Below are 25,980 nucleotides of genomic sequence, written 5' to 3'. Positions count from 1 at the left end.
AGAAAACCGTATCTAGAGATTTTATCAGTGCCGGAGAGGCAGAGCAAGGACGAACGCAGTTATCCTGGTTTCTAGTATGGGATCTTCATCTACCGCCACCTCCCTCTATTTTTAAAACATTCTGAAATGTTTTAAAAGAAAAAGAGAGGAAATATTCGTGTACCCACTATCCAGAATGAACAGATCATACGTCTTGCCTTTTTATGTTTTTAAATGAAAGAAATAGAACATTACAGATAAAGCGGGTGCCACCTATTCTCAGTGCCACTCTGTTTCCCTTCGGAGGGGCAACTAAATTTGACATGCATCTTGCTAATCTACGTTCTTGTACTTTCCCTATTACTATGTATTTGTAAACAATATATAGAATGCTTTGGGCTTTTGAAGTTTTACACAAATGCGATTGTACTTTGTGTATTGATCTGCAACTTGATTTCTCACCCAATTAATTCTATGTTTTTGAGATCTATCCACATTGATACAGATGGCTGGACTTCATTTGTCTTACCTATATAGTATTCTGTCAAATAGGCTTGCCACGAATTATTTGAGAATTCCTATAGTGATGGATGCTTGGGTTGTTTCCCATTTTACACTGTTACAAACAGTGCTGTAGGGTACAATCTTCTCAATATGTTTTCTCAGTGTCTTTTAACTCATCTCTGAATTGTCTTATCTGGATTAGCTGAGCTTGCAGCTTAAGGTCATAGTGAGTTATTGTAAGGAGTGGGATACTGAAGATGGAGTGCCAGGGAAGGCCTTCCTGAAAAGGCAACTGGGGGTTGAGATATGAATAAAAGACAAGAGCCAGCCATGGGATATTTTGGGGGAAGAGCATCCTTGGACAAAGGATATGGTTAAACCACAGATCTTTAGGCACAATTGAGCTTGGCACGTTTGAGGAAGCAAGGGGTCGGTGTGGCTGGATTGTACTGATTTAGGAACAGAGCGCCATGAGATAATCATAGAAGTACAATTTTGAGTGTGATTTCTTTTATTTGAAATCTAGAGTTCTTGAAAGAAATATTGTCTTTGAGACTTACTAGATTTTCCTTTATACTGCAGAAATCTCTGCTTCGGATTGTTAAGTGCACACCTTGTGTAAATTACTCTAATCACTTTCTTCCTAAAGACAGTCTATATTTCCAGGATAGGAGCTGTGATCAACAAGACCACTTTTCTCCCCACTACTAACGTACTCTATAGGATATTTTCAAATATATTTTTTCTTATGGAAAATTTCAAACATATACCAAAGAAGACAGAATAATGTAATAAACCCCTATGTATCCATCATCTAGCTGTTGACTCATGGCCAATCTTATTTCACTTATACCCCTCCCCTGACATTTTCCCCTCTCCAGTAATACATTGAAGCAAATCCAAGACATCACTGAATCCATAATATTTCAGTATGGATCCCTCAAAGATTTTTAAAAACTTAACCACAATATCACTATTATTTCTAAAACAGCAGTCGTTACTTAATATTAAATATGTAGTTGGTGTTCAAATTTCCGATAGCATCACAAGCATCATAATTTTTTTTTTACATTTTATTGAATCAGATTTTTCTGTGAAGTCCTCAGATGAGGAATGGGTTTGGAAGCCACTGTTGTACATCGTCATTTGTTGAGCTACAAACTTGCATTGTCTTTCCCGTGGAGGTGACACTCTAAAGGAAAAGGCAGGGATGTCAACCCGATGCAAATGGCTTCTCTATCTCAGTGCCTGGAAAAGAGTCACCCCCTTATCGGTCCTTTGTGGTTCTTTAAGGAAGAGATTTTGGTTTTTGATTTTTTAACTTGGAAGCTTATTCATCATTTGCTAAGTATTCCTCCACCTCCTTTTCCTCCCGTGCCAGAATGCCTAGGTCAAGGTAGATCAGATTCAACGCTGCTTTGCATGCTTGGCTTAGGAAACAGCTAGTAAAAAAGCCTTAAAGCAGAAATGAGCTTGTCATATTCAGGGGCCTGAAAGAATGCCAATCAGTGTGATGGTCTGGATTTTTAAGACGTACATCTTAAGCATTAGTGGAGGGTCTCAAAATAAACACAGAGGTCTTTATAATTGTAAGTATCTTACTGCTAACTGCTTTGAGTAAACAAATAATGGGTAGATAATAGACTTGAAAAGTTACAGAGTTAGACATATACAAAATTCTCACATATATGGCCTTTGATGATTTTGTCTTCCTCAACAGGCCTTAAGTTCCTTGAGGGCAGATACTATGTTTTAATTTTTGTATCTTAAGACCATTGCATTGTACATTACATAGAACATGATGTAAGTTTGGTGCTCAATAAATGTATGTGTTATGAATGAAGTTCTCTGATTTTATTTCTGAAAGGAAGTGATTCACATAATCTCTCTTTAACCCCCAAATCTATAGATCTAGGCCCAGTCATAATGCCAGTCAGATGGCATCACTAATACCCAGGCAAGTGCTCTTTTTTTTCAGTTGGGCAATTTGTGTTTTGGTACCCAAGCCTTCACACCACAGGATCTGATGAAGGAACTAATCCTGAAGCTTAGCGAAATTGTTGCCTGTTGCCTGAGTGATTATTTTAAAAACTTAATATTTGATATAGTTTCAGTATGTGATTCCACAAAATTAATGTTTGAATTCAATTTCATATTCACACTTCCTTTCTAAGGCCACGAGTTGTTAACAAGATTAGGGAATGGTTATCAGCAAGATATGAGGATGATTCAATCTTCCAATATCTTTTCTCCAAGTTCTTCTCATTGGAACATCCCAGCTTTCAAAGAAGGCTGTGTTTAAGCTTAACCGGAAAACAAAATGTACCACGGGCCAGCAAATTAGCGATAGTGTATTACAATCCTTCCATCAGTTTTTTTCTCCTTTTGTTGAATTTTAGTTCAAGTAGCAGTATTATCATGGAGTACTACAAGATTGCTAAGAAATACCTGTAGGGATAGCTTGCAGAATAGTAGAAAAAAGACGAGGGAAGGAAGGAAGGGAAGAAGGAGGGAGGGAGGGAAGAAGGTAAAGAGCAAGAATGGCTCTCCTAACACTGTTTATATCTCTAACAAGGACATTTTAAAATGTTACTTAAAACCTAAGCTGTTACCACTCTGCCTTTTAAGGAGTTACCATAATGCCTGACAGTGGGGAAATGAATCTTTATTAAGGGGCAAGAAAAAGGATGAGATTCTAGGCAGGTGGCCCATGTGTGTCATAATACAATAATGAGAGTAGGATGTGCACAAGTGGGCAGGAAGCTGAATTTGGGAATATAAGGTTGAGAAAGCTGAATTTTTCTGTATAATAAAGTGGGAGAAATTGTCCACTGTCGGGGGAGCAGAGGGAGAAAGAGTCAAGATGGAGAGAAGAAGGACTTTAACAAAGAGCAATGAATTCAATTTATAATTGTTAGTGTGGCTCTAATTACGCATACACACACAAGTCCTCCGTGTTTCTAAACATCAGAATACATCTCCTACAGGCTTTGTGTCGATGAATCATTATGGAAATCAAGGGTCAAGTGTTGTATTGTGCATCTTCTGGAGCTTTGGTAAAGGACAAGGGCAGTATGTATGAAACAGTAGAGTAGTCCATAACTGAGCTACATCACATGAAGCAGGAGCCTAGAGTCCAAGGTGAACGGGAAAATTACAAATAAGTTTACCCTGTAATCTTAGAAAGAGGGCGAGACATGAATTTTCCATTATATGAAGATTGGAGGTTTATACTAATTTCATTTTAACCTTGAAGGTTAAGGGTACTTGGGATGACACCTGGTAATCCGCTGGTCTCTCCCACTGGTCTGTGAGCTACCTGAAGGAAGGAACTGGGTCTTATATAACTTTCTGTTCCCAAGGTCTAGCATGGTGCCGGCATAGAATAGAAACTTAGAAAATGTTCATAAAAATGAGTGACTAATGAGGAGAAAACTAGAGTTATATGATGGCAAGTGGCAGAATGGTATTATTAATTAAATTAGGTGTTACCTTAACTCACATGACTAATTTTCAAATTAGAAATTACACTGATTCTTAGTCATACCTACCTCTGATCTCCAGGTGGCAGTATTATCTCATATTAAATTGCTTGAGACCGGGTTCCATTTAACTTTTCAGAAAAGAAAACATAAATGAATTAAAATAAACAATTCTGTTGCGTATTTCTGTAATTGTACAGAGCCAAAATAAGAAATAAAAGATACTTACATGTGATTATAGATTTCTTCTTCAATTTGAAAACAAATGAGAATTACTGGTCGTTCTTTTTTTTTTTTTTTAACATTTTTATTGATTTATAATCATTTTACAATGTTGTGTCAAGTTCCAGTGTAGAGCACAATTTTTCAGTTATACATGAACATATACATATACATATTCATATTCATATACATATTCATATACATATTCATATACAATGAATATATATATTCATTGTCACATTTTTTTCTCTGTGAGCTACCATGAGATCTTGTGCATATTTCCCTGTGCTATACAGTATAATCTTGTTTATCTATTCTACATTTTGAAATCCCAGTCTATCCCTTCCCACCCCCCCACCCCCGTGGTCATTCTTTAATTCAAGCAGTTTCCAAAACTTTGATGGTAAATACAAATTGGTGTACTTTGTTTACAGAACACATGTTATTTCCTTAAAGTATGGAAACTCTGTGTGTGTGTGTGTGTGAGAGAGAGAGAGAGAGAGCAGTGATATGTCGAGATAATTCATTTCCAACAAATAAAGTGACCAGATTAAATACAGGATGATCAATTAAATTTGAATTTCAGATAAACCAAAAATAGTCTGCCTGGTCATCTGTATTTTGCTTTATAAATCTGGCAATCTTACCAACAGGTATTTTGTGGTTGTCATTAATTCCAAAATAAACAGAACTCCCCCAGGTCTACAGGGCCCAGCGGTGTTCCCTTCGGAGGGATGAAAAGGAAGTAGTTTGGTAGGGTCGGCTTCCTTGTTGTAAGTCTAACTCTGCTGTTCCCTGTACTCTACCTCTGCCGATCACAGTGCCCCAGCTGAGTAACTTATCTTCAGGAAACTGACCCTGTGAGCAAGGGTAGATAGTAGAGCCTAAATTGAGTCTGGTTGCAAAAACCAAACCGTAAATAAGCAAGGAGGTTCTAAACCCCATCAGCTCTGATTTATACTTTTCAGAGGTGCCTGAGCCACAGCAGCTGTGGCAACAGAAATGGGTGAATTGCTTGTGAAATAAATCTGGTTTCAAAAAAGTAAAGGATTTTCTGGTAAATTAATTCTGATGTCATAGTTTTATGTACATTTGCATCTTTAATATAAGCATTCCCTACCTTCCAGATAAAATGTACTTCAAAATGTCATTTATAAATCTTTCTGAATTTAAAGTAAGTTTTTTCATAGAAACAGCACTGAGTGGTAGTCACATCTTCAGGTTTCCTAGTAAGAGTATATTTAATTATCGGACTGAACTGCTGCAGTTTTAGTTAAAAACAGGATTTCTTTTAAAAGTTGTTATGATAACAATATTTTAAAGAGTGAGAAATAAAAAAGTTTTTAAACTTTGAATATTCATGTTGGAAGAAGTGTTGGTAACCCATGTTTATTTTGCTCCTGCTCTGTCCCACAAGCTATTCTAAGGTAACTGAAATGAGTTAATCCATTTAATCCTCATAGTAACCCCAGGAGGTAGATTTTCTTATATCCCACGTTACAGATGAGGAAAGCGGGGCAAGGGTTAAACAGCTGCCCAAAGTGACACAGCTAGGAAGTAACAGAACTGGGGCTTGGGCCAGCCCACAGCCGCATCAGGCACTGCACAGCACGGCTACGTGGGTTTACTTAAAGAGGTCAGTGAGCCCCGGGAGAGGATTCAGAAGGGAACATCTGATGACCATCCAAGAGTGGACACTGCATTGTTCACTGAGCCTCGAAAAATTCAAAGGGAAGGGGCAGGTCTTCGCCCTAAGTGAGGTGTATTTTGTATACTGCTTCTATGCTTACCAACCAGAATGGAGCTGTTACAGCGTTTAGAGATGCAACAAAGAATGTCAGAAAGAGGAGAAAAGATTTACCTGAGGTAACCGGATGAGAGTTAATGGGAGGTGGAAGAGAATTAAGGAGTACTCATGTATAGGCATGACAAAGAAGTTTCTGGAGCGGAAGTAACTGAGCTGAGACCTGAGAAGAAAAGTCAAAGGGAGATGAATTTTACTTTGCATAATTATCTACATGAAAAGAAAAGGAGAAGTGGGAGAGATGTTGCCCCGAATTACTGCTGACTCTGTGTAACTGGCTCGGATTTGTGATAACCTGAGGTGGTTCACGCAGGACCCAGCCGTGGCCAGTGCACTTCCCAAAGGCCTTGCTCAGGGTGACAGTCTCTCATGTGCTAAAGGAAGAGCCAAACTCCAGTCCCCACTTAGTGGCCTTCAGACACTGTCCACTTTTTATCCTCTTCCACAGAGATGAGAGGTGGGAAGCTGGAGGGGAAAGAATCCCAGACTTAACTGTTTGGAGAACAGCCTTCTGACTCAGCCACCTGACTAGTTGGATGACCTTTGGTCCCTGTTTCCTAAGCTGTGAAAACAGGCATGATTTTATCCACTTTGTGATGTCAGTACCCAGCAAATATTAGCTCTGATCCTGTTTAATCCTCTCTGTGGGGTAGGTATCATTCCCATTTTGCAGAGGTGGAAAAGGGGGCTCAGAGAGGTTAAGGTTCTTGTCCAGTGCGAGTGCAGTGGTGGAGATGGGCACCCCTGTCGTTTAACCCTAACTGCTGTTGCTCTTCCGTCTGCAGCGCTGCCTGCGGTAGAAAATGCAACCCCTGAAACAAAATGGATTACTCCCCCTACCCGGAGTGAAAATAAAATAAAGCCTTTTTCTACGTCAGTCCTGATAAATAGGAAAAACAAATAAATAAAACCCAGAAATATTTTTTCCTAAGATGACAAAAATGGAAGGGTTTTTAAAAGCAAAATATACTGTTTCTGTGCCTTCAGAAACTTTCAAATTATGAATTAGTAGATACTTGTAGCCTTCATTCAGTATAGTAACTTTTATTTTTAAATTATTCTTTATTACACAAATAATATAAGCTTATGCATTCAACATGGATTTATTGAGCATCTACTATATGGCAAATATTTTTCTAGGCTCAGTGAACAATACGGACAAAAATCCCCATTCTTACGGATGTAAGCACGGCAGATTATAAAAATAGCTGTAATAACCAAATCACTTCTGTGGAATAGAAAGAATAAGTATGTGGAAAAACAGACCTGGGAAAGGGAGTAGGGTTGTGGGGACAGTTGCAATTTTAGATAGGAAGGTACAGGAAGGCCTAATTGAGCAGGTAAATTCTGAACAAAGACTTGAAGAAAGGAAGGGGATGAGTCATGAGAAAATCTGGAACCAGTGCAATGGCATAAGGTGGGAGCACGCTTGGTATGTAACGACCAGTAGAGGGAGGAGTCAAACTGGCTTGAGAGGGATGAGCATGGGAAAGGGCAAGAAGTGATGAGGTGGGAGAGAAAGACTGTGGATGGGAGGGCGGGAAGGAGGTGGGGATTGTATGGGGCCTGGTGGGCCATTTTTAGGGTTTGTTTTTTTTTCCCTTTGAGAAACAGAAGCATCTGGAGAGTTTTGAACAGAGGAGTGACATGATCAAGCCTGCATTTTGATAGATCACTACCTCAGGCTGCTGTTGGGAATAGACTGTGGGAGTAAAATGGGGAAACAGGGAAACCAATTTGGAGATCACAGGTAACCCATGTGCGAGATGATGGTGCCTGGGCCAGAATGGCAGCTGTGAAGGTGAGAAGTGGTCAAAACCTAGATCCATTTTGAAGGTAAAACTGACAAGATTTACTGAGAGTTGGATATGGGGTGTGGGACAATGAGTCAAGAATCAACTCCCACGTTTTTGACCTGAGCAACTGCAGGGAAAGATTTGCCATAGACTAAGATGGGAAGGCATGTGTGTTGGAAGCCAAGGAGGGCAGGAAGTTCATTTTGAGGTATGTTTGAAATGATGTTTAGATATTCAGGTGGAGATGTTGAGTAAGCAGTTGTATATTTAAGTCTGGAGCTCTGGTTTAGCCTGGATATATAAATTTGCTTAGCATGAGACTTCAATGAGATCACTAAGAGTATGCAGAGAGAGAAAACTCCTGAGGACTGAGCTGTGGGAAAAGAGGTCCTGGCAAAATTAGAAAATCAAGACAGAAAATACTAGAGAAGGAGAAAATTAAAAATACCCACAGAAAATGGCTATGCCATCCACATTTTGGGAATCTGTCATTCCAGACCTTTATTCCTTGCCTACATATGGCTTCCTTTTTTAAAATTTAACTTAGAAGTGCATTCTAAAATTTCACTATATAGATTCCTTTAAAAATAAATTTTGAGTAGATCAATACATGTATGTGATATTAAAATAAAAGATAATAGAAGTTTATAAGATGAAAAGGAACTCTCTGCTCCAGGAGACGACCTTGTATTTGGTCTCACCTCACGCGTGTACAACATATAAATATGTCTATGTTTACACACATGTATTCACACACACACTTAGGATATGCACATTGTTCTACCACTTTCTCTTCTCAAACAACAGATCTTAGATTTTCTTCCATAGTGACATATACAGAACTTGCACTTTCTAGATGTAGTAGTATATTAAGATTGATAGCACGGTAGCTGCCCAGGTTACTCTAGCCAGACCTTTCAGGTGATCTTGCCTGGAGACGCCCCCACCACTGCATCTGCCAGAGCTTTCGGTCTGTCTTTCCTTTCATCCTGTTCCTCCTTCTAATCATTCAGTTCTTGGTTTCTTCTTTTTCTCCATGTTGAAACACATCTACCATGGACTGCATCCTCTCACAGTATCTTCTTTGTCATGCGAAAATGTAGCTATTTATTCACTAAATATTTGTTAAGGATTTTCTACCTCTTTGTAATATAGGGGGAGGTAGGGGACAGAATCTATAGGAGCTCCTGTCTAACTGGAGATGCAGGATTGTAAACAAGTGATTACAACGCCAAGTTATAAATAATGCGTAACAGAGAGATAGGAATGGAATGCTTTGGGAGCTTGGGGAGGGGGATGGGGGAAAGGCAAGACTAACCTGGCATGAAAGGTGAAGCTACTGTAAGAAAGACAATTAGAAATATATATAATACATGTAATATATTGTATGTAATAACAATTTGTATGTATATAAATGGCTAAATAATATAGCTTCTGTTCATGGACTAAGTATAAGGACCATACTCCCTGGCCTGGGTGGCAGGTCCTTCCTAATCTGCCTCTAGGATATCCACACCCCTTTCCTCTGTCCCTACCTGCCTCTGTCCTTGGAGACACTTCAATAACTCTGATGTCACACATTGTGCTCCCTTGGTCTGGAATACCTTTCCATGTGTGCTCACCTTTCCGGAGCTCAACAATGATAGTAATACCTTTGTGAGAATGAAAATAGTCAAATGGTTATATACAGATAATTTTAGTAGCTGAAATCTATTATGCATAAATTTGCATACAGTCTCATCTGATCTTTTTAACAACCTGATGAGACAGATTTTAACCCTATTTTTGAAATGAGGATGTTGAGGATAAAAGATATTAAGCAGCCTCCCCGAAGTCACACAACTAGTCAGGAGCGCGGCCGGAATGCGGCTGGAATGTTTACTGAGCTCTAGCTAATTCTGGAGCCCACCTCTCAGCTTTGTTGCCACTCAGAATGGTCTTTAGTAAAATAATTCTGCAACTTAAATATCTTAAACAAAAATTTTCTCGTATATACTCCAATAATTTTGGCTCCTCACTTATTGGCATAATAACCATTACAATTACTTTTTACTTTTAGTTTTGTAAATTGCAAAAGTAATGTTTATTATAAAAATTTTAAAATATAAATAAGCAAGATAGCAAGAATAAGGAAATTATTATCCATAGTCCCACATTCTGGGGGAAAAGGACAATTTTAATCAACAGACTACACACTGTATGATTTCATTTATCTGGCATTCTGGGAAAGGCAAAAACTGTAGGGAAAGGAAACAGTGGTTTCCAGAGGCTGAGCTACAGAGGGCATTAGAGCTGATGGAAATGGTCTGTATCTTGTTTGTGGTGACAGCTACATAACTGTATATATTTATTAAAGCTGATAAAACTGTACAGTAAAAAGTGCATATAAATTATACCTCAAAACGTAGGAAAAAAACTTCTTGTTATGGGGGGGATGGAAGGATAAATTAGGAGTTTGGGATTTGTAGATACTACTATGTATAAAATAGATAAACAACAGATTTCTAACTGTATAGTGCAGGGAGCTATATTAAATACTTTGTAATAGCTTCTAATGGAAAAGATTCTGAAAAGGTATATATATAAATATATATATAATATAACATATATATTATATATAATATACATATATATAACACTGAATCACTATGCTGTACACCAGCAATTAACACAACGTTGTAGAAAACTATACTTCAATAAAAAAAATTATACATCAGTAAGCCTGACTGGAAAATAATTAACATTTTGCTGTATATCCTATCATACTTTTTCCTATGCATGTATATGGTAAATATGTATCTTTTAAAAGTTTATGTATGATTGCTGTTAATATACATTATTTTTTGAAACATTTCAAGATTTACAGAAAGTTGCAAAGTTAGTACAGACTTCTCATTTTCACTTTCCACATAATTAACAACTAATATTAGTATGACACATTTTGCAGGGAAGGAGCCAATATTGATACATTATTATTAACTAAAGTCCAGAGATTATTCAGATTTCTTTAGTTTTAACTCAATGTCCTCTCCTGTTGCAGGAACCCATCCAGGATCCCACATTACTTTTATTTCTCATGTCTCCTTAGGCTCCTCTTGGTTGTGACAGTTTCTCAGATTTTCCTTGTTTTGATGACCTTGACAGTTTTGAGGTACTGGTCAGTGATTTTGTAGGATGCCTCACTATTGGAATTTGTCTGGTGTTTTTCTCATGATTAGACTGGGGACATAGGCTTTGGAGAGGAAGACCATGGAGGTTATATGCCATTTTCAACATATGTATATTATGCTTTATAACCTACTTTTCACTCAAAAATGTATCAAATACATATTTTCTACTCACTGCATATAAATCTATATCCTTCTTAATGGTGATAATAGTATTCTATTGTTTGGATGTAGCAAAATTGTTTAACCAGTCACCACCTATTATTGGACACTGTAGTGTTTCCATTATTACAAGTACTACTGTATACATATTTGTGCAAACATCTTTGTAAACTTGTCTGCTGACTTCCTTAGGTTAAATCCCGAGCTGGAGTGCTGAGGTAAATTGTTTTCACTTTTTGTCGTTGTTGTTGTTAATGCTTTTGATACATAGCACCTAAGTGCCCTCCAGAAAATTTGTTATCGATTTGAGCTCCTAGCAATCATGTTTCAGTGCTCTGTTTCCTTACATTCTAGCTAATGCTGATTATTATTCTTTTCAACCTTTATTATTTATTTTATTTTTATATTATATTTTATTATTTATTATTATTATTTTCAATCTCTGTCAATTATAGTAGAAAATGTATCATGTTGTATTATATTTGTACATTATCTTCTGCCAGGCAGTGAGCTCCTAAAGGAAAAAGATTAGATCTTATTTATTTTCCAGCCAGAGTCTAAGTTACTGCCTGAAAGAAATAGGTGACATGATCCGACAAGAGCATCCGTGCTAAGGAGAGGAAGGGTTTTCACCATCACTGGGTGCAGTTGCGTCCTCTGGGCCAATGAATGACCTGGGTGCGTTATGTAATTGAAAAGTGTGGCTCTAACAATGTGAGTTTCAGACCAGAAAGGAGAGAAATCCACACTGGATCAAAAGAGGGTAAACAGGATCTTGCTGTTTTCCTCAAATAACAAACTTGATGGCTGGAGGTTTATTTTACCAACTCTGAAAAGTCGGATCACCTGATAGCTTCTTTAAGCTGTAATGCTATTAAAGTATTCCCATATCACAGCCTTTTAAAACAATTAGATACATTTGTGATTTCCACATCTCTTTTTCAACCAATACTATCTTATATTTGTGGCCTTACTTATCAGTCAGAACTGTCAAAAATTTAATTTTTCTTTTTTTTCTGCACACTTCTCCAATATTTTATTTATACCCTTTCTTATAAAACTTTGACTCTCTCCCCTTTCCCATACTTTGCTCCTCCTGAAAGTTGTTGTCACTTATAAATGTATGATGCAGCCATACTGATAAATCTCACTGTTTCACTTTGTCACTGGAAGAGGATGCTATGCAAAAAGAAAAGGAATCTGTGCTTTCATATCAAAGAGTTTTAGTTTTGTTTTCTTCTAGTTTTGCAAGATTGACTTGTTTTGTAGGGTCTGAAAAAAGAAAAAAATGTTTTTGAGGCCTAATGGTAATTCATCAGACTCCTAAATTTGTTACATTTTTCAATTTTCAGTGGGAAGTTTTCAGTAAAGTATCCCTCTCATCTGAGAATTTCCAGATGTTCTTTACAAGGTCTTAACCATCCCTCCCAGTGATCACGTAACCTCTCTGTGTTATGGGAGTGCCCTTAGGATTCTTCCAATCCAGGCTGACAAAGACTGGGCCCCGAGTTGTAAGACAGGAAAAAAAGAGAGTGATCATCATTAGGACATGATGATGAGAAATTCAAAGACCCAGACAAGTTCCTGGATAAGAATTGCAGTAGTATTAAAACTAACTTTGCAATTTGGATCTTTTTATAATCTATACTGAATCTCTTAGTAGCTAAATCCATTAGCAGAGAAAAATAGCTTGTGTAATTTTAGTACACAAAAGAGAGGGGTTTATAAGATGGTGATAAAATATATATTTTTTGTTTTCTTTTTTTAAATTAGTTTAGGAGGTTTTTTTGGAAGGGAGTTGGAGGTAATTAGGTTATTTATTTATTTATTTTTTTGATGGAAGTAATGGGGATTGAACCTCTTACATGCTACGTATGTGCTCCCCATAAATATTTAAACAAGTTTTTTACAATGAAACAAACCAAACCATTGCTCTTGTTTGTTCATTAGTTAATTTACTATAAAATTATTTTTCCTGTATATGCATGTGGAGCTATAGGCATTTAGGCTGAATGCTTTAAAATTATGTCTTTAGTTTTTTTTTTTCCTCATGTCCTGAATAATTTCTCATATTAACAGTCTCGCTTTGATTACTTAAAAATTATTCAGTAATTCCTTTCATTGAAGATTATTAATAACTATATTTGAAAAAGTAATGGTCTTTATTGATATTAAATTAGTTTATGTTTAATGACATATTTTTTGTTGCTACAAGTTATATTTATTATTCACCAAACAATGCCTAGACAACCTTACTATTAACTCCTAATCTAGATTTTAGAAATACGTTAAGATGACTAGAAGTCAGAAGAATAGAATATGGGAAACAATGAGGAAATTAAACATCATTTAAATTATCAGCATTGTCTACCTGAGACTGTAATTGAGAGAGAAGGAAGGTGATCAGAATTGAGTTACAAGAAGGAGCCTCTTACTGTTTCTATCTTTAAAGGCTCAGACTTGATAAGGGCTCTAGAATGTTTCTTTGACAATCATAGGAAAGGAACTTGGGGCTCAAAGTCTCCACGGTCACACTAGAGTTTAGGCATTTAATGACTGGTAATCATCAGGCATTTAGGTAAATTAAAATGAGTATATCTGACTGAATCCCATCACTTCAATTCCAGAATGTTAAATCTTTTAGAATAACCAGAATATTACAGCTACATTAAGCCTTTCAAATATGAAATTAGGTATACAGAATTCCCAATAAAGTATTTCAGAAAGGAAGTTTCCCAGGACCTACGAAGCTCCTTGGCAGAGTAACATGCAGAATGATGTCAGCCTAGTAAAATATGGTGATAAAACAAGACTTTCAGATGAAATGATAAATTTAGCCATTGTATAAGTCAGTCAGGGTTTTTTGAGCAACTCTCTGAATTCAAGATGGCAGAGGCACACTTTCCCACATAAAACAGCACGGGAAAAATAAGTAGTGTTCTCTGTTCCTAAACTCCCTACCAACTGCGTCTCTACCTTGCTCAAAAGCCTCCCGTCCTTCCTTCCTTCTTAGAGAAGCGTCTCCCCAAATCTGTGCTATGGAACACTATTATTCTAAGAGATAGTAATAGATCTTGTTGGAAAATAGATAACTTGTGGGGAAAAGAATTCCAAAATGTGTTTTTTAATCTATACATGTAAGAAAAACTCTAAACACTTTTAAGAAATGATTAACATGGGATAATTTGCCTTTAAGAAATGAATGCCAACTTCTGTGCCTCAAAAATCACTTTTATACAGAAATGTAGCCAATTTAAATACAAAATTATATCCCACTACCTAACCAGAGACAGTGAAGAAGAATGTAAATAAATATTATTTCTGTTTCTGAGTAATAGGCCTGTGTTCAAAGAAGAACATGAACATATTATAAGAATGCAACACTCTGTTAATTCTGTCCAAGGATCTTCATCAGCCAACTATCATGCTGTTGTTTGCCATCTGTACCTTGAGGGATTATGAGATTTTATCTAGCATGCTTCATAACTTTTTCCAAACTCTGGTCAAATCACATACTTCCATTTAAAATGCAATCATGCCATAACACTTTGCTCCAAAAAATCACTTCTAAAAAGTTAAAAGATAACAGACTGGAGAAGTTACATGCTGCACATTTAACTGACAAAAGATTGGTATCAAGAACATATAAAAATGTGAACAAAAGATAGGAACAGGTAATTCACAGAGGAGAAAATCAAAATGATCAATAGTCATGAAAAGATGTTCAACTTCACTAGTGATCAGATGAATGCAAATTAAAACTAAAGCAAAATAACATTTCATATTTAGATTGGCAAAAAACTAAAAAGTCTGATACTGTCAAGTGTTGTGAAGATTGTGAAACAGGATTCTTATACACATCAGATGGGAATATGAATGAGTACCACTCTGAAGTGTTGATTGGCAATATCTGGTAAATTTAAAAAGATGTGCTTAACTCATGATCCAGTAGTTCTACTTCTAGGTACATGCGCATGTGCACAAGGAAACAGACAACAAAAATCATCATTGCAACATTGTAACAGCAAGAATCGGAAGCAATACACGTGTCTAAATGTGCCTAAATGGAATGGCTATATTGGGAAATATTCACTGATTCAGTGAATATTTATTGAGCACTTGCAGTATGCCAGGGCTGTTTGGGGTACTGGGTATACATCAGGAACAACAAAAAAAATCTGCTCTCACAACTTACATTTTATTGCCAGGATGGGGAGAGCTAGGGAGAAGAGACAAACAAAAAAAAAGAAAAAAATACAATGTATGAGAGACGGTGAGATGTGTCCTGCAGAAAAATAAAGCAGAGGCTGAGGAGAGGGCAGGAGAAATTCTTGGGGGTCAGGAAGCTGCTCTGGTGTAGATACCATGTGAATAAGCCCCACCCCCAGTGGTGAGGGAATGAGCCCTGCAGGCATTGGGGCAGAGCTGGGGAGACCTGGAGGCTGCAGGTGCAAAGACCTGGATGCAGGATTCCTGGTGAAGTTGGGAAATGGCACTGGTGGGGTGGGGAGTCTGGCAGGTGCCTAGAATTAGGTAGTCCTGAGCCCACTTCGAAGACCACTGCTCCAGTCCATGGGCTGTTCAGTTATTGAGCACCCATGGTATGCCCCACACCATTCTCAGCTTTTTAGACCTATTTTGTTATTTCATGTTCACAGTCTTCTTAAGTCTCTGTAAGGTAGTTAGTCTCGTTTCCTGGATGAGGACACTGAGTTCCAAAGAGGGTAATTCACTCAAGATCAGGAAATGGCAGTGTGCTGATTCAAATCCTGGCCTGCTGGCAGGGGTTTTAGTGCCTGGTGGGCCACCTCTTGGATTTGTTCTGAGTTTTCCCCTCTGGCACCAGGTGTGTTTCCCACCACCCCAGCTGTACATTGGTTCACCTACTGGCCTCACCTGCGGTTATCACCTTGAATCTCGGTACCCTTCTCCTCTGGAATGTGGGAAGAGACGAGGTGGGACAGTTCCTCTTCCTCCTGGTCTCCTTCCCTTGTCTCTCCAAGGTTAGCACGTCAAGCTGTACAGGTCTGTGCAAATGGCCTTAGTGGAGGTTTGGGGCCGCTTCACAGGGGATTTTTGCAAGTTGGATTTTCTCTTGAGTCTCAAAAGGGAAGAGAAGTGAAGACTTAGGTCCTTACAAGAAGTTCTCCTCTTGACACTTTCCCTGCTCTTAACCTGGCTCCCGTGTACTCCTTCTGAGCACTTTCTTCTGCATGGAATCTTGTGTAATTTCTTTATCTTTATTGTCTGGCAAGAGCTTCAAACTCGGTTACATTCTAATCACTAGTTTTCTTCGGATTTGTTATCGGTGGTGGTGGTGGTGGTTTCTCTTCCGGCTGCCACACATATTTATGATATTCCATTTCTTTAATAAATTAGACCTTTTTAAACCAGTATCATTCCCCATGAATCTGTGGCTGAAAGAAGCCAACTAAAAAAGAAAAAAAAAGCCATCTTGGGTTTCTCACACTTTCTGATTATAGTAGCAAATCTCTGAACACTTCAAAATGACGAACAGTAGTGCCAGCAGTTTCTGAAAAGCTGGCAGGTGAGTGGCAAAAGCAAATACAGAGCAGTGTTTATGGAGTGTGTTACCATTTGGGTGTAAAGATTCTCTCTACAAAGACATGAGTCACTGCAAGCAGTGATTGTCTCCATGGAGGCAAACTAGGCTAATATGCCTCAAGGGTAGGAGGCAGGGAAACTGGCTTTCACTCTTGACTTTTTGTGCAGTTGGATGTTTTTCTTCACCAGTATACATAATGCACTTTTTACAAAGGCAAAAACTGAAATAAACTATCTGGAGGTGAACTATTGAAAACATATAGTGATTTTTGGAAGAACCTATTTAGAAAGTCCTTGAATGTTGCAAAACATGCAGTACACCCTTTGCTATGATGGACCTTGTGAAGTGGCATTTTGTTTTGTGAAAACAAAGTGAAGGAGTAGATCTGATGTAGCACCTGATATGAGGACCTGACCTTCAAACTAACATCAAGTGGCCACATTATGGGGAAAGAAAAGAGCCCATTTCTCATTTTAAAATATTTTTTGCACATTATTTTGTACATTAAAAGTATAAAATGAGAGATATTTGACATTAGGTATCACTTGTTCTTAATGAAATGTTTTGATTTCTATGAGTGGGTCTGTTAAAAATGGGAAAAATCCTATTTTGAACATTTCTTATAGTTTATCTGAGGAGATTTTTTTGGCTGCTTGCTTTAATTCAGGCAGGAGCTGTAACTACTGATTTTTCTGATGGTATTTTATTGAGATGTTATTATGTTAAAAAGCATTTAATTCCTGATGGTCATCCATGAATATATTATAATGTTAAAAAGCATCCTGGGGTCATTTAGCTTGGACAAAGGATAGAGATGAAACTCCTCAGCCATTCTCATTCTGGGTCCCAGCCGCTCCACCTTCTCCTGTAACCAAAATATTCTGTCCTTTGTGCCCTGGTTCCCTTTCATTTCTTATATTTTCCAGACCCTTTTCTTATTCTTTCTCTCATTTGGGCCCCTCCCACCCACTTTTCAAACCATGCTTTAAGGGCCAGAATTGATCTACGTTTAAAACCTTTAAGCTTTCACTGACCATCCCTAGCTGCCGTGACATTAAACTCCACTGAAACCCTATTACATACCATTTCTTTACCTCACTTGCTCATTATTATGTGCCGGGCGCAGAATGCAGAGTAATGGCCCCTCAACGATGTCCACATCCTAATCCCTGGAACCTATGAGTATGTTAGGTTACATGGTAAAGGAGAATTAAGACTGCAAAGGGAACTGAAGTTGTAAATCAGGTGATTTTAAAGTAGGCAGATTATCCTGGATTATCCAGATGGGCCCAGTGTAATCACAAGAGTCCTTTAAAAGTGGAAGAGGCGGAGTAGGGAACCAGAAGGATGCAGTGTGAGGACTCCACCTGACATTGCTGACTCTGAAGGATGCCATAAGCCAAAGAATGTGGGTGGCCTCCAGAAGCTAGATGAGGCTAGGACACAGATACTCCTACAAGACTGTCTAGAGGAATGCACTCTTGTGACACCTTGATTTTAGCCCAGTAAGATCCATTGCAGACTCCTGATCTCCCAGAATGTAAGATAATACATTTGTATCATTTAAACTACAAAGTTTCTGGTAATTTGTTACAGCAACAAGAAAAAACTAGGATTACTTAGTATTTTTTTTAGGTATTTTGACATCATCCTTTCAAGTGATTTTCAGTTCTGAGAAGATGGGTACCAAGCCTTAGATATCTTTATAGACCAACATTATAACAAGGTCTTGAGCACAGAAAGTGTCAAAATCCAATTCTAAGAATTCAGGAAGGGGAGGAGAGAGTTAACCCACTAAGAATCTGTACGCTGATTTTAGATGTCATATCTACACAGGGCAGTCATCGCAGCTTTACTTGTCCTGATAGTGGCCTTAAGTATTTATGCTGGTATTAAACAGCTCTCCTGAGCAAACTTGAAGGGGAGGAGGTAACTTGTGTCACTTCCTAGCAAGTCATTTATTCAATGCACATGATGGTTAGGGCTTCAGATTGCTGTTTAAAAATGTGCTTCCTTTGCTTCACTGATGTTGGCAAAGCCAGAATTAACAGTTGCAGTGTGCTTGTTAAGAGCCAAGTACAGTTCTAAGTGCTTTACCTATATGATCTCATTTCACCTACAACCCCATAAGCAGAGCCTATTATCCCCATTCTAAGGAAACTGAGGGACAGAAACATTAAGTTCCCCAGTAACATAGAACTTATGAGTAGTGGAGCAGTGATTCAACCCTAGGCAGCCATTCTCCAGAACCCAAGCTTTGAATTTTAACTTCTGCAATCCTAGTGGTTTATCATAAAATCCTTCATACCTCAAGCCTGTGGTGTTTAGGTAAAAGTTCAAAAAAAAAAAAAAAAGAAATCAACTCTCAGTGGCTCCTGTTTCATTCATTTTTCTTACTTCTTTCCAATCAGATTTATTTCCTGATCAGAATTTGGAAATTTTACCCAGTTGGCATCTCTAAGCTTTTCTGAGTTATTAGCTTTTTTTCAGAGTTTAGATGGGTATAGCAGTAATTCATCATAAAAGAAAATGGTACATACGGGATTTACTCACTTGAAATTAAATTTGACATTTGGGTTGCCAAAGAACATTTTTTCCCCCATTCCATTTATTTACATTAGACTCTTATCCATGTAGCATACATTGAAGTATAAACAGTGAATAGATCTGGTTGGAGAAATTTTGGGTGACTTTTATGTTCTTTGACCTTTGTGTTCCAAATTATTTTCATGAATGTGAAACCTTTATGATTAACAATGCTATGTAAATGTTAAATCACAAAATGATTCATATTACATAAATTTTATGTGTTTTCCTTCTATGCTATATTTTAAACATATTCCCATCTTGTTGATGCTGCTTCAGTGATGTCATCCTATTCTGTAGTACAAAGATATTACAATTTATTTTGCCAATATCTAATCTAATCACTTTTTTCTTTTTGTCACATTTTGGTTGTAAGAAACAATGCCCCAATAAACATCTTTGTAACTAAATATCCATGTACTTTCATTATTTCCTTAAGCTGCATTTCCAAATGTGAAAATGCAATGCCAAGGATTTGCAGGTTTTAAAGCAGATTTTCGTGGAATTTTAAACATATGTCAAATTTCCCTTCAGAAAATTGATACCACCTTTCTTTTCCCCACCAGTAGTGTTTGAAAGGTTAGATTTTCCCTTCCCTTGATAAAAGTAGATATTTTTTACCTTGCATTGCTTATGAGTTTAAATATTTCCTTTTTGTATATTTGTAAGTTTTTTAAGTAACCTGCTACTTTCTTTTTTAGAAATTATTTTATTTTGGGGGGGTGGAGGTAATTAGGATTATTTATTTATTTATTTAATGGCAGTACTGGGGATTGAACCCAGGACCTCGTGCACACTAAGTGTGCACTCTAGCACTGAGCTATACCCACTCCCTGTAAGTTTTTTTTTAACTTTTTTTTTTTTATTGAGTTATAGTCATTTTACAATGTTGTGTCAAATTCCAGTGTAGAGCACAATTTTTCAGTTATACATGAACATACATACATTCACTGTCACATTCTCTTTTGCTGTGAGCCACCACAAGATCCTGTATATATTTCCCTGTGCTACACAGTACAATCTTGTTTATCTGTTCTACATTTTGAAATCCCAGTCCCTTCCCACCCCCTGTCCCCCTGGCAACCACAAATTTGTATTCTATGTCTATAAGTTTTTTTCTGTTTTGTATTTATGTTTTTTGTTTTTGTTTTTAGATTCCGCATATGAGCGATCTCATATGGTATTTTTCTTTCTCTTTCTGGCTTACTTCACTTAGAATGACATTCTCCAGGGACATCCATGTTGCTGCAAATGGCGTTATGTTGTCGGTTTTTATGGCTGAATAGTATTCCATTGTATAAATATACCACCTCTTCTTTATCTAGTCATCTGTTGATGGACATTTAGGCTGTTTCCATGTCGTGGCTATTGTAAATAGTGCTGCTATGAATATTGAGGTGCAGGTGTCATTTTGAAGTAGGGTAACTTCTGGATATATGCCCAGGAGCAGGATTCCTGGGTCTTATGGTAAGTCTATTCCTAGTCTTTTGAGGAATCTCCATACTGTTTTCCACAGTGGCTGCACCAAACTGTTTTTTCCTTTTTAAGTCGTATGAGCTGCTTATATATTCTGGAGATCAAGCCTTTGTCAATTTCATTTGCAAAAATTTTCTCCCATTCCGTAGGTTGTCTTTTTGTTTTACTTAGGGTTTCCTTTGCTGTGCAGAGCTTGTAGGTTTAATTAGGTCCCATTTGTTTCTTCTTGCTTTTATTTCTATTGGTTGTGTAGACTGTCCTAGGAGAACATTTTTGAGATGTATGTGAGATAATGTTTTGCCTATATTTTCTTCTAGGAGGTTTATTGTGTCTTGTCTTATGTTTAAGTCTTTGATCCATTTTGAGTTTATTTTTGTGTATGGTGTAAGGGAGTGTTCTAGTTTCATTGATTTACATGCTGCTGTCCCTGTAAGTTTTTTAATTGCCTGCTTTGATTTTTTTTTGGTCCATTTAAAAATATCTGTCTATTTTCCCTATTGATTGATAAAAACTTCTATATTAAAGACATTAGCCCATTGTCTTTTTTTTTTTTTTTTTAGTGATTATTTTCCCTAGCTTTTCTTTGCCTTTGCATTTTGTTCGTGGTAAGGTCTTTTGGCTTGTTCATTTGACCTTGAATCAGAGGGAAGAACTATATAGATTCCTTGGATTATGGCACAACTTTGTCACTGTTTAATGGCCTTCACATATGTTAGCTATTTTTTCTATTTTCCATTTTCCTCCTCTTCCAGTCCTATTGCTCTGCCTACCCCTGGCCCTGGGCTTCTACTCCAAAGTGTGATGTCATTAATATATGTCCTTGAATATGTATATATTCTTTAATCATATAGGTAGAGGAATATATATACTGTTATTTTGTATGCAGCTGTTTTAAATTTTCCTGACTATACTGTGCTTGAGATCTTGCTGTGATTTCAAGGTGAATTCATGTTTTAGTATGTTTGTCTATAGTATGCCATGGAATAAAACTTCAGCATTTAACTTCTCCATTCTAATGATGGACACATAGCTTGCCACCAGCTCCCCTCTGTGATAGAAAACATTGGCATGTCTATCCCTGTGTACGCCCGTAGATGCCATAGGGTGGGTGTCTTTGGGACAGGATTTGCAATCATTTTTGGGCTGTGATCTCTGTAGCAGTCTGGTGAAGCCAGTGGGCTCTTCTCAAAATATGTTTTTAAATGCATAAGATAAAATATATGGAATTATAAAAGGTATGCTTCTTTCTTAATGAATTAAAATATATAATGACTGGTAACTGATAATTTCAAAGTAATGCTGGCCGTAAACAATAATGAGAATACTTATGATTTCTATTCATCCCCATGTCACAGGTACTATCAATATTAGTGTGGTTTGTTGTTTACATACATGGATCAAAGAAAATGCTAGATTTTGTTAGCATATATCAGCTCTTCCTCTGAGAGGATTTCCCTTTATCCCCATGTTTTTGGGCTGCTCCTGGGTGGGGTTGTGTGTCCCAGCATTTCATTTCTGGCTCACATTAGCATACTGAGTGAACCTCTCTGACAACCAAGCTTGCATTTTATCTTCCTCCATCATTTGGTCATAGGTGCAAAGTGAGGCATCGGTGCAATAAAAGCAGGAGATATGGGAGCTGGGACCATTGTTTATGTAATTCACTTGAGCCCTGTGGACATGCTTGGACCTTATCCTGTGTGTACCATTCACCTGTTATGATGGATTACCACTACACCCATCTGGTTTTATGGTTGAATGGATCTTTTAGTCTCTAGTTCATGATGGGTAGGTAGCAGTCACTTGATGTCTCGTGACAGGAACTCAGCTTCCACTGGGCCTAGTAGTTAGTACACCAGGAGCCGCTTTTCAAATGACGAGTGGTTCTCTGCTGCCAAAGACATCACTCTCCACCAGAAACGTAGGGTCTAAGTTGTAACTCTCCTATTGAGCTTCTCCAGTGACCCTAAATATCCTTAAATCCTTAAATCTTAAGGATATGTCTAACATCATTGTTTCTTGATTAGCATGTGACTTGAGTGACTTAAAATTGTGGATATACTTTCTCTTCCTTGAGGCCCCCTTGAAGCTGGCAGCCCTCTTGAATTGCTTAATAAATAGGTTGGAGCAATAGTCCCAAGTTCAGTATATACTGCCTCTAAAATCTAAAGAGGTCCACCAAGCCCTGTGCCCCTTGGGGGTGGTGATGCAAGGACAGCAACTTGTCCTGTTCCTTAGGTGGCCTGTCTGTGACATCCCAGACTATTGGCCCTCTAAAAGTTTCATGGAAGTAGCAGGCCTTTGAATCTTTGTCGTATTTATCTCCCACCCTCTGGCAGGCAGGGTTCTTTCTAGGGTATCCAGAGTACTTGTCACTTTCTATTCACCAAGTCTATTTAGCCAGATATTGTAGTGGACCAGCTTGATCTTTCCGGAGAATGTCAAGATGATCAAGAATTTTACCAATAATATTGTAAAGAAAGCAGAAGAGTTTAAAAGCCCTGAGTCCAGACAGTGAAATGTACTGCTGTCCTTCTCATGTAAAGATACATTGTTTAATCCTCTTTATTGTTGGGCAAGACCCAGTAAGATGCCAGAACTTGTGTTGCTTATTTCTATTGAAGATACCACATCCAGCCCATCAGCTTCAGTTGGAGCTACCAAGTGTTTACATTTAATATGTCACCATTAACCAACATGATCTATCTGGTTTCTGCAGGGTCACACAGGTAAATTAACAGGGAAAGAAACCCTCTGCTTCCTCTAACTATTCAAGAGTTGTGTGAATTCTTGAAATTCCTCTTGGGATGCATTTGATTTACTATCTTGGCAACTTTGACTGACTATGGTCGGGGGATATTTTCAAGAATTTCTTCATAGCCCTTCTTCCATGATAAGTTTTACATAGTAGGTCACAGAATGTGAAAATTCTGCCAAATGATAAGTGTGTTCATTCCAACTTCACACTTGGGAACTGGGGAAATAACCACAGAATAGCTTATTTCCTATCTTCAGGATTCTATTCTATTCTGCAGAATATGGGGGAATCACAGTAACATGGACCTGTGCCAGGCATTAGGGACTTATCACCTGGCATCCATGAGTCCTTTCTCTACCCAGAGGTCTATGGTGGCATTTTGCATTGATTGTTTCATTGTCCGTTCAGACCCTACTATGTAACAGTCCTCAAAAGGTCTAGGAAGACTCTGTTCTCCAGTGTACAGTTTCTGTAGTAAATGGTTGCAAGAGCTTTTCCAGGAAGATTGAGGGAATATTTATTGTTCAGACTTGATGAGATAATGTAAAGCCCTTCCTCAAGGAGACCCATACCCCCCTTTAATCATGGGCTCTGCTCTATGCACTGGTTTAAAATTCAAGGAGAGACCACAGTATTTTTTCTGTTTTGCAGATGTCAGTCTTCTCAGCAGTTATTTTGTTGTTTTGTTTTCCAGGGCAAATAAGCAGCACCTTGATTGGGTAGCCATCTGTCTTGGTTCTAGAAATGTCATAATCTACTACCCATCCCCACAGCTTTCTGTGAAGACACTAAGTCTGCCACTCCAGCCTTGCTGTCTGTTACAGTAGTTACATCCCTGTAGATTCTGTCAGGTGCCATCCCCCAGCCTCTGCTGTTCTAGAGTCCTGTCATCTCTATTGAAGTCTCATTTCAAGACAGCATCTCTTCAACGTATAGAGGAAATGTGTCACTGGGTTTCTCAGAGATCCCACTGCAAGCTTCTTGGTGCTTTCCTTATTCCCTCAGGGAAGCCAGTGACCTCTGGGGCTTCCTGGGGAATGTAGTCTGATAGCGGTTCTCAGATCATATGTAAGAAGTGTGATAAGTCTGTTTTAACATTTTCACCTCACTGAGCTTTATGACCCCTTCTTCAGTATTCTGCCAAAGTAGTTCTGGCAGCTCATACAGTAAGGCATCCGGATGGCTGCTCCTCAGGAGCCCATCTCAGCAGCACGTTAGGTTAACTCTAGATTTCCTTTCCAGGAGGCATCTCTCCAAGTCACAGGAGAGTGTGCCAACGTGGACAAGGCCTCCGCTCTGCAGATGCATGTCCTTTGCCCTTCCGCCACCCTGTCTGAACACCCCTGAGACACACTCCCACACGCCTTCTTCCACTTCTTGCCAGCATTTATTATTCCGGTCCTGAAATTGTTTTGATTGTGTAAGCTTTTTCCTTCCAGAGTAGGAAATGTTTTTTCCCAGTAAACCCTTGTTATTCCAGAGGCAGTGAAGGTGGTGGTGGCAGATCTTAAACAGAAAAAGCATTGTCTTACAAAGTGCCTGACTCAGGTGAGGTTTCTGCAAAGCTTCCAGCCATTGTGAACTTTTCCCCCTAGCAAGGGGAAAAGGATTGCTACTTCTGGCAGGTGTTTCATGGAAACTTGGGGATTCAAGATATTTTGGTATATCCACCCAAGGTCACCATCCCAGATGGCAAGAAACAACTTTCCCTATCAGGGCCCCGACTTCGATATTGAAGATTTTTTGAGGTTGTACCTTCACTCTCCTTTGCAGTTTTGCCACCCTTACAGTTAAATCTGGGGCCTGAGTTTTTAAGTATAATTGCCCTACAGCTATGGGAAATGAGGGCCATTTAATTAATTTTTTTATTTTTCCCCTTTCTCTTTTTATTTATTTATTTTATATCAGGATATAATTTACATACAGCAAAATAAACACATATTAAAGGTAGAGCTTGATACGTGTTTACATTTGCATACACCCTTGTAACTGCTACCTAATCTCGATACAGACCACTGCCAGCACTCCAGGGGCTGCTTCATGTCCCCACCCAGTCAACATGTTCCCCACAAAGGTGTCGCTGTGTGGTCTCTTTCATCATAAATGCATTTTCTTGTTCTTCAACTTTGTATAAATGGATTCATGGCTTGTACTCTTGCTCACCATCATGTCTGTGAGGGGCATTCCTGTTGCTGGGTGCAGCAGTAGCTCCTGTTCATTGCTGTGTGGCATTCCATAGTCACTGTGTTCATTTATTCATTCCCCTGGTGATGGACATTAGGGTTGTTTCCAGTTTGTGCTATTATGATACAACTACTATGCATGTACTTACCTGTGACTTTTGGTGAACGTAAGTACTCATTTCTTTTGGGAAAAGAATTTTCGCAGAGCAAAGTTGCTCAGTTATTGCTTATATGTTCTTAGGACTTTAGTTAGATGCTGCCAAGCAGTCTTCCAAAGTGGTTGTACTGTGGGGAG

General features: G+C 38.1%; 1 long non-coding RNA gene across 1 annotated transcript in view; it reads left to right on the top strand.

Moving 5' to 3' along the window:
• The window catches only part of LOC116281484 (uncharacterized), a 32,308-nt gene that overhangs the window by 658 nt on the left and 5,670 nt on the right, over positions 1 to 25,980 (top strand). The window lies entirely within an intron of this gene.

The sequence above is a fragment of the Vicugna pacos genome, chromosome 8 (genome assembly GCF_048564905.1).
Source record: "Vicugna pacos chromosome 8, VicPac4, whole genome shotgun sequence".
Taxonomy (NCBI): domain Eukaryota; kingdom Metazoa; phylum Chordata; class Mammalia; order Artiodactyla; family Camelidae; genus Vicugna; species Vicugna pacos.
Note: the sequence above shows the minus strand (reverse complement) of the source record. Positions and strands in the feature narration are given on the sequence as shown.